A 14062-nucleotide genomic window follows, 5' to 3' on the forward strand; every position below is an offset into this window, starting at 1 on the left:
TATCTATCTATCTATCTATCTATCTATCTATCTATCTATCTATCTATGTATCTATCAAGCTTAGCATGGTAACATCTCTACAAGGTCTGAATCTTAGGCAGGAGAACCTTGAGTTCAAGGCTCATTTGGGCCATGTAGTGAGACCTTGAACATGCTAGGCAAACGTTCTGTCACTGACTTACATCTCTGGCATGGAAAGGGGGGGATTTAGGCCAAAGCTGAAAGGCTGACCCTGAGCAGAGGGTCATTTTCTGAGAGTAGAGACTGAGGTGAGGACAAGAACAAAGAACAAAGCTCTTGGCTTTATCATCATCATCACGATCATCATCATCAACATCATCATCATCATCATTTTATGTGTAGTAGTGTTTTGCTTTAGGGGATATCTGTGTATCACATGTGTCCTGGAACTGGGGTTATGGATGGTTGTGAATCGCTTTGAGGGTGTTGGAAATTGAATGTGGGTCCTCTGCTTTGAACTTCTGAGCTGTCTCTCCAACCACCCTTGACTTTTAATTTTCCTCAGCAAAGTAAAGGCTAGACAGCCTGGTGAGAGGCAGGAGAGTCAGGTGGAGTTGTAATGGCCTTTCTAGAAAATTACAAGTGACTACTTTGTGCAAGAATATAGGATCTTTCTACCAGGAGTCCAAAGTCCACGGGTAAGCACAAACAGTGGTAGAAATGACAAGGGTCAAGGTTTCCCAGGGCTCGTGAATAGAAGAAAAAGGGAGCAAGAGAAATTAGGGAGAGAATGAGGGGCCATTTACAACACCGATCAGAAGTTTGGATTTTTATTTGCTTGTTTGAGACTGGGTCTCACTGTGTAGTCTAGGCTGGCCTTGAATTTAACATCAATCTGCTTGACTCTGCTTCCCAAGAACTGGGATTACAGGCATGTGCTACCATACCTGGCTTTTAGATTGGGTTTTGAAAGACAGACCTGGGGGTGTGGGTGAGGGTGGGGAAGAGAGGGTAAACTGGGAGATGGGGAAAAGTTTGAAGTGCTGGAATTCTGTGAGGTCAGGGGTGGAAAAATGGGAGGAAGAGGAGCGTGGTAGTGCCATTATCTAAGCTGAGATGTTAATACTTAGCATTTGAGAGGTGGGAGCCATTTGTGGCCTTTGGAGGAGGAGCAGGGGGTGGGGAGTGGGAAGGAGGGCGACACTGAGAAACGAAGGTGGCCGGGCTTCAGCACGTTGCCTCTGGTTGATGGTGACAGTTAATACTCTGTGATCAACAAGGAGGTTGTCAGCTGATGTGGCCCAGGGTCAGTTGCAAGACCAGAAGAGGCAAATCTAAGAACTATTTAGCACACAGAGCTTTGAGTGATGGGTAGGAGAGGCTGTGTGGCTCTGGAAGAGGTGGGAGGTGAGCTGGGAGGATGCAGACCCTGGACCTTCCCTTCCTGGCAGGAGAACAGAACACAAGTGGGAGAAAGAACAGCCTCCTGAAGAGGGCTCTGAGGACACCAGTGTCCTTGGGTGGGGATGTCAGGACTCAGCAATGGGAGGGAGAGGAAGGAGGGAAAGTTCTTGGAGGGTGCTGTGGCTAAAGACATGTTTTCTTCTGCTGGAATGAGGTTGCCAAGGACATAGAAGACGGTCAGAAGAAAGGCAATGGGTGACTCTGCAAAGGTCTGAAGGTGTAGAGGCTAAGCTTTGTCTGTGGTGGTCCTCCGTATCTGTCCACACTGGAAGCTGCATCAGCCCCTGTGAAGGATGGGAGAAATCAGGTCTCTTTCCTATGGATGGCTCCTTTGATGTTCTGGGCCTTCCCTTCTCCATCTGTTTACTGGGGACGCCTCTGCTTAAAGAAATAAAGGGACAGCAGCTCCCTGTCCAACGTCTCAAGTCTTTCCATCTGGCTGAGTGGGTAGTTTGTTATTGGGTCCCACTCGATCCAGGGAGAACAAGGCAAGCCAAGGGCTGTGTCTCCCTGGTTACAAGTTGGGAGGATCTAAAGATCTGAGTGTGCAGCATTCACAAAACAGCGTAGATCGAGACTCAAGTAAGGTTAAGAGACCATTCCAGCCTGCGCCGTGGCTCCCAAAGAAGCAGTCAGAGTAGGCTGTGAAAGGCCCAGCTGTGCAAGGCAGCTTCCAGCAGGTGGGAGTGTGGAGTTGTGGAAGGCTGGTGAGCTCTCCGCAGAATGGGTTGCTGGGACAGTGTGCTATTGCTTAGAGCTGAGTTTAAGGAGACCAACTCTAGACACTCCTCCTCACTCTTCAGCTGTTATCCCAGAGCCCTAATGGCTCAGCGTAGGAGAGGGAGCAGCAGAGTAACGCGGCCTCTGCTTCTCTTTCCTCTGTCCTCAAGCTTGGAGTCCCAAGGTCCTGATGATGGGGACCCGTTTGCTAATGGAAGCTGCACACTGTGGTCCCTGAATCCAGATGCAGTAATATTCTCACAGACAGACCTCTCACTGCGAGGGCTAAGGCAGTCCATGCTGGCACCTTCTCAAGACTCTAAAAAGATATGGATTTATTATTCATGATCAATGGTAGTTAAGAGCAAAACGTGTTTCCAGTTTCTACTCCGGAGGAGCGAAGAGGTACTCTAGGGAGGGATGCAAGAGGGCTTTCTAGTTGCAGAATAGGCTCTTTGTACTATATGTTTTCAGCTCTGTGATGCCACTGTGTGTGTGTGTGTGTGTGTGTGTGAGAGAGAGAGAGAGAGAGAGAGAGAGAGAGAGAGAGAGAACATTTTATAGAGTTGTTTTTAAGCACTCAGAAAATATAGAGGCTACAAAAACTAGTAATAGTGGGCTGGCAAGATGGCAGGTAAAGGTGTTTGCTGCACAAACAGCCTGAGACTGATCCCCAGAACCCATATAAAGTTGGAAGGAGAGAAGCGACTCCGCCCATAGACTAATAATAAACAATATAACAAGTTGCCATTATTAAGTGCTTGCTATGTTCCAGGTACGGTTTGTACTTATTTAATCATCTCAGTATCCTAGTAGAATCTGCACAGTTTTCCACTTTAACTAGAAATGGATCCCAGGATCTCAGGAATAAGTAATAGTGGGATTCTATATATACAATAAGTAGTGACAGCAGGATTTGAACCCAGACCCGTTTCGCTGTAATAGCTCATGTCTTTCCCATTTTAATGCCTAGTTTCACACTGTAGTAGGATGCTAAGATTCTTTCCAAGACTCTTCTTAAGCTGGTAGAAAGAGCTGCCTGAAGTTGGATATAGTGGAGCATGCCTGTAAGCTGAGCTCCTAGGAGGCAGAGACTGTGAGCTGTGAGCTCAAGGACAGCCTGGCTGCCAAGTAAAATCCTGTTTTAAAACAAAACTAAAAGAACAACAATTACCTGAGGACTTTGTTTAAAATGCATATTCCAAGGACGGCCCCATTAATGATCCAGGTATGTTCAACTTTCAGCCCTTGGGCCACGGGAGTCCCAAGAATGTGGCCAGGTATGGTGGCACATACTTTTAGTCCTAGTGTGTGGAAAACAGAGGTAGGTGGATCTCTGTGAGTTGAAGGACACCCTGATCTATACAGTGAGTTTCAGGTTAGCTGGGGTTATATAGTGAGACCCTGTCTCAAAAAACAAAATGGTACACAGGAATGGGTACTGAATTAAAAACAATGCTGGGGAGATGGCTCAGTGGTTAAGAGCATTTAGTGCTCTTGCAGAGGACCTGGGCTTGGTTCCCAGCACCCACACAGTGACTCCAGACTCAGGGGATCTCACAATGTCTTCTGAACTCTGATGGCACGCCGGGCATGTACACTGTAAAACACTCAGAAAATAATAAAATAAATAAATCTATAACAGAAAAAAAATGCGGCCCAACACATTTGTTGGTGATGGTGTCATATTTCAATGTCAAAAGGTTAAAACACCCCTCTACAACAGGTTTTCCCTCCCTTCCTCCCTCTCTCTTTCTCTCTCTCTCTCTCTCTTTTTTCCCTCTCTTTCTTTAATTCTGTGTCTGCTTTGACTATACTTGTTTAATTAAGTCATGTAATGGGTATTTAGGCTTCTTGGACACGGACACATTTTACCTTGCCTTGGAAATACTGACAAACACAGTTCATTGGGCTATGCCAGGGACTCTCAATTTTTCTAGCAGCGGATTCTAGTCAGCTGCTCCTCTTTGCTCCAATGGTTTTTTTTTCATGTCCCTCGTTCTGCTAGGTCTAGGTTCACTACCGGAGAAGCCCCCCCTTGGAGAGGGCTTAGCCTTGGAAGGGTACAGGCCGGAAACAAGTGAACCTTGGGGTTTGATTCGCTTAATCAGTGGCTAAGCAGTCAGTGACCCTGCTGTGTCACACGCCAGGCTAGCTGCTGGGATGGAGGAAGGCACTCAGTGAAGTCCTCACTCTCACGGCGTTTTAGACAAGTGGGCAGAAAAGGCCTCTCTGACGAGACGGTCTCTAAACAGAGCACTGATGAATTTCTGGGAAAAAGCACAGCAGGCCGAGGGAAGGGTAGGTGCAAGCAAGGGCCCTTTGGGAATGTTTGAGCTGCATCAAGACTAGTTCTGACCCGCTGGAGCAGCAGGCGCAAGAAGGCACAAGGTAAGGGTTGAATTGGGAGAGGGGCACGACCCATTGGGCTGCTGGTGAGAATTCTGGGGTTTGCTCCCTGCAGGGGGAGATGCCAGCAGAGGGGGATTTGTGCAGAGAAGTGACATGACCCAGCTGAGATTTCAGCAGGATCATTCTGAGTGCTAGCTTGAGGACTCATTCCGCCTGAATCTCGAGGCAGCTGTCTGTCTGCATCTCGCTCCGACAGCTTTGTCAGATTCTAGCCCTCTTCTCGGCATCAGGGTGGCCAGATGCGGTAGAGAGAGGTAAGGATGTCGCTCTGTCAAGCCTCTCTGTCTCTCTGCTCATAGTCACTGCACCAGGACCTTCAACACCTGCAAACAGTGGGTGTGGTCACGGTGGGCGTGGTCACGGTGGGAAGGAGGGCCATGTTAGCAGTGCCAAGACACCAGGCATGCCAAGGTGAAATGCCGCCACCACACTAGCAATAAAGCAATTCAGACGCTAGGAACAAAATGGCAGGGCTCTAATTTACTGACTCGTTCGTCCGTCCTGCTCTTTGTGAGGCCATACCAAGTGCCAAACCCTTCGTGTGCCGCTGGAGAACTAGAAACCGCCTCTGAGACTCTGCCCCAGGGGGAATTCTCAAGCTAATTACTGGAATTTATCAATCAATTTTGATGGGTCAGACATTGATTGAAGTGCTTTTTATGTATTGCCATATTTAATCACGGAGACTAACTCCGTCAGTCAGGTGAGGGAATTGTGACACATGGAGGTAAAATAGCGCGTTCAAGTTCACCCTGCTGTTAAGCGAGCTGAGATCTGACCCCAGATAATCTAGTACTGGGTCCGAATGACTGCTTCTGAGTCGGGAAGGGAGGTAGCTAAACACACGATTATAATGCAGCCCAAACAAAGTTCGCCAGAGCTACTGTGCGCTTTTGCGATTACGGAGGAACCAGGCCCAAAGCCTTTTCAAGTTTTCAATCCTGTTAATCCTGCCGTACCGTAAGTCTTCTCCCCATAAAGGGCTATGAAGCACAGCTAAGATTTTTAACTGATGCTTCCAGAGCCTTAATAAGAGATTAATGTAATTTATAAAGCTGCTCTCTGGCTGAGGCCCATCCCTTTCTTGGACCGCCACTCGCCCATCTTCCCATCGCCAGCTCACAGCGCTTCTGCGCACAGTTCATTCTTCCTACGGGGAAACAATGAGAAGTTTTTACGTTGAGGAGGGGCCACCCAAGCTACTCTCCGTGACCCCTTCATGCCTTCACAAGGAGTCCCACCTTGGAAGCTCACAGTGGTCTTTCTGCTCAGTCCCTTGGGTGCCGAGGCTCTTGTGTATGAGCGTGCGTGCTTGGTGTACAAGTGTGTAGTGTGTGTGGAGGGGGAAGGTCAACCTCGAGCGCCCTTCCTCAGGACTGGTTACCTGTGTTTGCTTGTTTGTTTTAGAAGAATCTCTCGCTGACCTGAAGCTGGTCCAGGTGGCTAGGCTGGGTAGCCAGTGGCCCCTGCTCGTCTCTGCCTCCCTGGTGCTGGGTTATAGGTGTGGGCCACCACAGCTCTTCCGTGTGGGTGCTGGGCATCAAACTCAAGTCCTTATCCCTGCTCGGCAAGAACTTTACAGGCTGAGCTGAGCTCCCTATTTATAACTTTTGAGGAACTGTTTTCAGACTGTACTATGAAAATCCCAGCTGCTCCAACTCCCATCAGCACACGCGCAGCCTGTAAAAACTGTAAGCATTCTGTTGGTTTGGTGGTTCCTTGTGGTGCGCCAATTTGTATTTCTAGCGGCTCGTTGTATCGATCACCTTCTCCTGAGCTTATTTTGCATCTATTTTCTCTGTTAAGGTGTTCGTTTGAGTCTATCTTACTCTAGAAATTGTACGTTTGCTTTCTTATTGCTGAGTTTTTAGTTTGGTGTGTCTTTTATAAATAAGCCTTTATCAGATACATGCTTATCAAAGCGTTTCTCCCAGTGTGTGGCATATCTGCTCATTTGGTCTAGTGGTATTTTTTGTTTGGTTTGGTTTGTTTCGGTTTTTCAACACAGGGTTTCTTTGTGTAGCCCTGGCTGTCCTGGAATTCACTCTGTAGGCCAGGCTGGCCTCAGACTCACAGAGATTCCCTGCCTTTGCCTCTCCAGTGCTGGGGTTAAAGGTGTGCACCACCCCTGCCTGACTCTAGTAGCGTTTACAAAGCAAATATCTTGATTTTTTTGGTAAAGCCCAATTTATCAACTTTTCCTTTTATAGGATGGATTTTGATAACACATCTAAGACATAATTGTTAGAAAATTTTTTCTTTTATATATTTATTTTTAGAAGGTTTTTGTTTGCATGTTGTTTGCATGTTTTTAGTTTTAGATTTTAATCCAGATCTGTGGTCAATTTTAATTTTTATCTATCTATCTATCTATCTATCTATCTATCTATCTATCTATCTATCTATCTTACTGAGACCAGGATTAAAATTCATTTTAGTTTTTGCATATGAATATCCAATTATTTGAGCACCCTTTATTGAAAATTCTATCTTTTCTTCTTCATCAGAATTCAGTAACACACACATACACACACATATTCACATATGCATATATATAGATGTTTAATATATAGAGGTCATTAATTTTCTTGCTTTTTAAAAACAGGAGACATCCAGGTACGATAGCCCATGTCTGTAATCCCAGCATTTGGAGAGGTAGAGGCAGGCAGATCTCTGTGAGTTCGAGGCCAGCCTGGGCTACAAAACAAGTCCAGGACAACCAAGGCTACACAGAGAAACCTTGTCTTGAAAAAGCCAAAGCCAAAGCCAAAGCAAAAGCAAAACCAAAACCACCACCACCACCACCAAAACAGGAGACACATGAACTACACCCAGTACTTATTATGAAGCCTTTATCTTAGCTTTACAACTTCACACCTTTCTAGGGGTTTGTGGTTAAGTTCACTTACCGCTCGGCCTGGGCATCAATTTAGGATCAGGATGGAATTTTCCCAGAAGGCCTTTGTCTCATGGGTTACCTATTGGCGAGCTGCCCTCCTGTGACATGGCGGACACTTCTGGAACTTCTGTTTCTGGCTGAGTGATCTGTTCTAATTGTCACACCTGGCTTTTCGTCAGGTCTCATTAGTTTTCTTCTTTGATCTCCTAAACTAAAGCTTTAATGACTTTAGTCAATCTAGCCCTTGTCCTGAGGTTTGAGCCTGCCTGAAATATGACCCTCTTAGAGCAAGGATGGGTCTTTTGTCAAAGACCATCCACCTGGCGGGAGGAAATCAGTCAAAGGTCACATCTTAAAACACCAAATTTGAAGTGGTTTGGGCTCCGTAGAGAAATATAAAATACTTAACTTACTGGCTTAAATTTTTCTATTACGATATAATTCACATACCATAAAATTTACCCTTTAAAAGTGCACATTCCAGTGATTTTTAGTGTATTCAGAAAGCTGTGACCCCATCACCATTATGTAATTTCAGAACATTTTCACCACCCTGAAAAGAAACCCCAGGCCCTCTGAGCAGTCACTCTCCATATCTTTTCCCCCCTAGTCCCTGGCAACCACATGAACCCACCGTCTGTATCTCAGGACTGGCCATTGTGGACATTTACTGTAGATGGACTCACACAGTGTGTGGCCTTTTATGTCTGGCCTCTTCACTTTACTTTTGAGTTTCACCATGTTGTTTAATGCATAAGAACTCCATTTCTGTTTCTGGCTGAATAACACTCAATTGGTTTAACTTTTTGTCTAGTTATCAATTGCCGGGCAAGAATTAATGCTTGGAATGCTTGTTCCCTAGCTGGTGATTGTTGTAATTTTGAAAGGCTATGCACAGTTTGGGAGGTGGGGCCTTGCTGGTGACAGTAGGTCGCTAGGGACAGGCCTTTGAAGGGCACATCTAAATTACAGCTCCTGTGTTTTTGTTTGTTTCCTGGTCGACCTCTGTGCCCACCAGACTTGCCAGCTGCCATGACGTGAACTTCTCTGCCACGTGTTCCTTATCTTGACAGAGTCCTCCGAAGTCATGAGCTACAATAAATCTTCACCCACTTAAGATGCATCTGACAAATATTTTTGATCATGGCAACACAAAAGTAACCAGTAAAAACAACTGTGTTGTTAACTGTCTGCTCAGTTGCCTGAAGTGTTTTCCAAAGTGGCCATCCTGCTTTATAATTGGTTCCGATTTCCTCCCATGCTCTCTAATACCTTAATGCCTGTTATTATTATTATTAAAAAAAAAAAAAAAAAACGGAACCGGAGTTTCAGTTTGTTGCCCTGGCAGGCCTGGAACTTGCTATGTAGTCCAGACATGCCCCAAACTCAGAGATCTGCCTACGTCTGCCTCCCAAATGCTGAAATTGAAGAAATAAGGCACCATGCCTAGTCTTTAAAAAAAATATAGCCACACTAATGGATATGTCATCATAATTTCTTCTTCTTTTTTAAACATACATTTATTTATTCTTTCTTTTTTTTCCCTGTGTGTATGCATATAGAGGTCAGAGGACAACCTGCAGGAATTGGTTCTCTCCTTTCATCCTGTGTGTGCTTTACCATGAAGCTGTAGGCCCCGCCCCTCACTGTGGTTTTGATTTGCATTTCCACCACAATGAATACAGCCAAATATTAATCTTTTCATGCTCATATTGGCCAGTTTTGTATTTTCTTCAGAAAAGTGTACACATTCTTTGCTCATTTTTAATCGAATTTCTTATTCATTTATTGTTGAGTTGTGGAAGCTAATTGCATATTGCAGATACTAATTTCTTATCAAATGCAGTTTGCAAACACAGCTCCCATTCTTAGGGCAGTCTTTTCACTCTCCTGATGGGATCCTTTAAAGCACGAAAAGCTTTTCTTTTGACAAAGCTCCAGTTATATAGTCTCTCTTTTGTGGCTTATGACCATCTGCTTTCTACAGCCAAACCCAGGTATTAAAAAGCTCCCCCATGAAGCACAACATATAATGAAACTACACACAGCTCAATTCTTTGCTCTTGAAATTTAAGGAGTAAAACAGATAAGGAAGGAAGAAAGTGGGGGACATGCTTCACCTGGAACTTAGATTTCTAAGTGTGGTGGCTTGTTCAATTAAAATGAAAAAAAATCATTTTATGCATGTGAGTGTTTTTCCTTCATGCCTGTATGCCACTTGTGTGCCTGGTAGCTGAGGGTGTCAGAAGATGGAGTCGGATCTCCTTCAACTGGAGTTACAGATGGTTGAGCCACAGACTGGGAATTGAACCTGGGTCCTCTCGAAGAGCAACTAGTGCTCTTAACTCCTGAGCCATCTCTCTGGCCCCACTGTTCGATCTTTAAAAATGTTCAACGAAGGAAGCATTTATAGTTTAAGAGGATCCAGCCCACCATGGCTGGAAGATATGGCAGCAGGTGGCTCCAGCGAGAGCAAGTAGCTGGGCCTCTGCCTCCCCACACCTTAGTGACCCAGGAAGCAGAGATGAGATGGGAAGTTAGGCTGGGACGTGAACCTTCAATGCCAGCTCTCAGCCACTCGCTCTCCCCAGGAAGCCTCTGTGTCAGAAAATTCCCACAGCTTTTTCAAATTGGCACCACTGGCAGGGACCCAAGCTTTCAAACCCATGAACATACAGGTGACATTTCACTTTCAACCTGTAACTTTCTGCCTTTCTGCCCTTGGCGTCTGCAGGCTCATTAGCCACTGTCTTTGGGTATTAGCATCTAATCACCAAGATTAAGTTATTTTTTGGGAACTGCCCTAATTCTTTCTAGTTTAGTAGCTTTGGACCAAGTGAAGCTGCAGCTATGGATAGAACACCCAGGCTCTGACTGTAGCACCCGAAGATGAGTGAGAAGGAGGAAGAAATGTCAGAAAGAGAGAATTCTGGAGCCAGATTTTTTTTTTTTTTTGAAGGGGATACTAGCTGAGGTCACCGAAGCAGGTGCTGAGTAAGACAGACTTAAGTACATACAGGGGCATGGCAACTCTGGAAGGAAGGAGGGAAACTGAGGCATCAGGTTGGCTCTCAGTGGGTAAGGCAGGTCCGAGGATGCCCCTGCCAGTCATTTGACAGAGGAGTTCCTGGTTGGTAGGAAAGGACTAGGATCTCACACTACCACCTTGCTCAGCCACTAAGAGCAAGTCCTGTTGCACCTCAGGAGCTGAGGTGGCCTCTGAAGAGACTAAAACCAATAGTTTTAGAAGTAGACCCATCAGTGCTTTGATTCCGCATAAGTACAGAATCACCATGTGTGCCACATAGACCGGAGGTTCAAATTCTAGCAACCGTGACTTCAGGCAACTGCTATCCTTCACTTTCCCTATCTGTAAGATGGAGAAAACATCTCCCAAGAGGGCTGAGGGGAGGAGGAGGCAGGGTGAGTGATGTTGGGTGTTGGGTGGTGACTCATGCCTGTAAGCCCAGCATTGGGAAGCTGAAGCAGGGGCTTCAGGTGTGGGAGGTCAGGCTGGGCTACAGAGTGAGAGCCTGTCTCAAGGACCAAATAAATGGAAGGACAGACCAGGCTGAGCACATTCTCTGCTACAGTGCAGTCACTAATCAGCGTTCCTCCCCCTTTCTAGGCGGAAATAAACCAAGCGAGCATCGCGTTCTCTAAAACAGCTCCTGCTCTGCTCCTGTAAAGCCCCGTTTCCTCCCCAGCACCCATGACAGTTTCCCCATCATCTGAATGTGTGTCCCAGGACCTGTGGTGTCCTCTGATCTCAGCTTGGAGACTCAGGATGTCCTTGGCTTTTGGACCTCCCAGATGGGCCCACCAGCTCCCGTTCCCATCATGTGAGGTTGGCGTTTTCTAGAATATACCAGACAGAGGAAGACCAGTCTTCATCTCTTACAGCTATCTGTAAGCACATCCCACCAAGGATCCTTGTAAGGAGAGAACATTGTGTTCCCTTTGTGAGTGCCTCCTTAAGAGATTCTGGAAGAGTCTCCTGTCTCCTGTACCCTGGGCGGCAGGACAATGCCAGGATGGCTAAGACAGGGCCGTTTTCTGTGTGAATCATTATTCTTCCGCAGGGCGCTGACCATAGTGGGGACACGGGTCTCCAGGGCCCTGTTACTTCTCACATGTGTGCTTTTGAGCTTGATTTATTGGATAGTCTCGATCCTTGGGGCATGAATATGGAAGCAGTTTTGTTATTCCGGTAGCTGCTGCTTGTGCTCGGCCTGTATGGTGCCAGGTTGCTCTCTTGCTTAGGGGCAGCTCCTTTAACCATCTCTGTGTTTCCATAACTTCCCAGCCACGTTCACCTACTACAATGGTCTTATTAGGCTAATCAAGACAGTCTTTTAAATATAATTAAAAAAATTTGCATTTCGGGTTTAAGTTTTTTGTCCTTCCCTTTCATGCTGGAGTTGGTCCACGGCTGTTTGGGGCGGTGGTTGAGAAATGGGGTTTGCTTTGGAGGTACTCTGTCACCTCCTTTTTGAGGCCTTAGTGACTCTGTGAAGAGGAGGATGGGGATGATAGACCTCTTTACATGACTTACAGGAAGGGGCAAGCGTCCTTCCTGGTCCAGTGTGGCTCTGCTGGAGAGTCCATGGAGCTCTCTTCCCAAAGCAGAATCACCCCTTCCTCTCCTCACCCGCTAGCCGCATCTGTCTTTAGCCGCACCCATGGAACAGGCTCCCAGTGGCTCCATCTCTGCTCTGTGTATCCAACTCTTAATTTAGAAGCTGCCACGCAAGGCTGGGCTCTGGTCATTCCGCTGACTTCTGCGCATCACCACAGGGTCTTCCGGGCGCTCTGTGAGCCACACGCAGGTTTGGATGGGAAAGGTGACCTGGTTTCTGCCCGGGCATGTTGCAGCAGGCTTGTCTGTTGCTTCTGGATGGGAATCAGTGGACTGCCTGCTTTCAGAACCTCCAGGCCTCAGAAGAGTGCCAGTTGCAATGTCGGAGCGCCTCCTCAGGGCGTGGGGAGAAGGCCCAATGGGTGAGAGCACAAGGGTGAGGAACTATGTTTGTCCCCAGAACACCCAGAGTCGATGTAAAGAGGGACAGAGTAGTGTGTGCTTGTAATCCTAACCCTCCTCTGTCCAGGTGGGTGGTGGAGGGAGGAGATTCCGCGGAAGCCGGTGGGCTCGGCAGTCTGGCTTTTTACGGGAGCCAAAAGGAGAGTCTGTCTCAGACAAGGTAGAAGCCAAAGACTGATCTGAGTGTGTCCTGTGGCCTCCACATGTGCAGTGTGACATGGTGTACCTGCGCTCACACACAAACATGCATGGGCCTGTGTACACGCACACAGTTCTGTTTTAGGTGTTCTTGCTTTGTATGTGGAAGGTCCTAGGTTCAATCTCTGGCAACATAAAATGAAAAAAAAGGATTATTAAAGCAATGTCTATAGTTAAGTGTTAGTCAGGGTTTCTATTGCTGCGATGAAAACACTATGGCCAAGAAGCAAGTTGGAGAGGACAGGGTTTATTCAGCTTACACTTCCAGGTCATAGTCTATCACTGGAGGAAGTCAGGACAGGAACTAAAGGAGGGCAGGAACCTGGAGGCAGGAGCTGATGCAGAGGCCATGGAGGAATGCTGCTCACTGTCTTGTTTAGCCTGCTTTCTTATAGAACTCAGGACCACCAGCCCAGGGCTGACACCAACTGCCATGGGCTGGGCCCTCCCCCACTGATCACTAATTGAGAAAACGCCTGACAGCTGGATCTCATGAGGACATTTCCTCAACGGAGGCTTCTTCGTCTCTGATGGCTCTAGCTGTGTCACACAAAACCAGCCAGTACATCAAGTGTAGCTTCAGACCCAGGCCAGGGGTCAAGTAATCTGCTCTGTTTTCCCACGGTGGGGGAGGAGGGCAGAACTCAGACTGGGCTGTACCACAAACCTCCAGGCTCCTGAGGGAGCTCTGGGGCCTCTGTGGCCATGTTAGTCTGCATTCTCTCTCCCTTCACCTTGGATAGAAATCACCTCTGTCAGTTTTCCAACAGGGCAGAGAGGTCCTTACCTTTCGGCACCATTGAGTCACCTGTTCCTGTTTATGGAGCTGGATTGGATGCTGCTTCTTGGGGAGTGGTGTGCTTGAGGTCCCTTGCCCTGTGTGGTGGTGACTGGCTCCATCTGCTGGCGACTCCCGGTAACTCTGGTGCTGCCTGGCTCTTGGCTTTAATTATGCACAGTGGGAGGAGACCTTGGGAGGCAAATCCAGCATTCTGCAGGAAACCCTGTTTCTTCTGCCCATCATGATGATCATCGTCATTTTGAGACAGGGTCTCACTCACTCACGGAGGCCAGTCTGGACTCACTGTGTAGCCCAGGCTTGAACTCATGACAGTCTTCCTGCGTCAGCCCTGGAAGTGCAGGTAGAACCGTGCATAGTTTGTTTCTTTGTTTGATTTTATTTGGTTTTTTGAGACAGGGTTCCTCTGTGTAGCCCTGGCTGTCCTTGAACTCACTCTGTAGACCAGACTGGCCTTGAACTTCCTGCCTCTGTCTCCCAAGCACTGAGACTTAAAGGTGTGAGCCACCACTGCTGAACATGCATTTATGTATCTATATATGCACGGTTACCATGGATAGTTTTGTGC

This window comes from Psammomys obesus, unplaced genomic scaffold (assembly GCF_907164565.1).
Source record: "Psammomys obesus unplaced genomic scaffold, mPsaObe1.curated_primary_1811, whole genome shotgun sequence".
NCBI classification, from domain to species: Eukaryota; Metazoa; Chordata; class Mammalia; order Rodentia; family Muridae; genus Psammomys; species Psammomys obesus.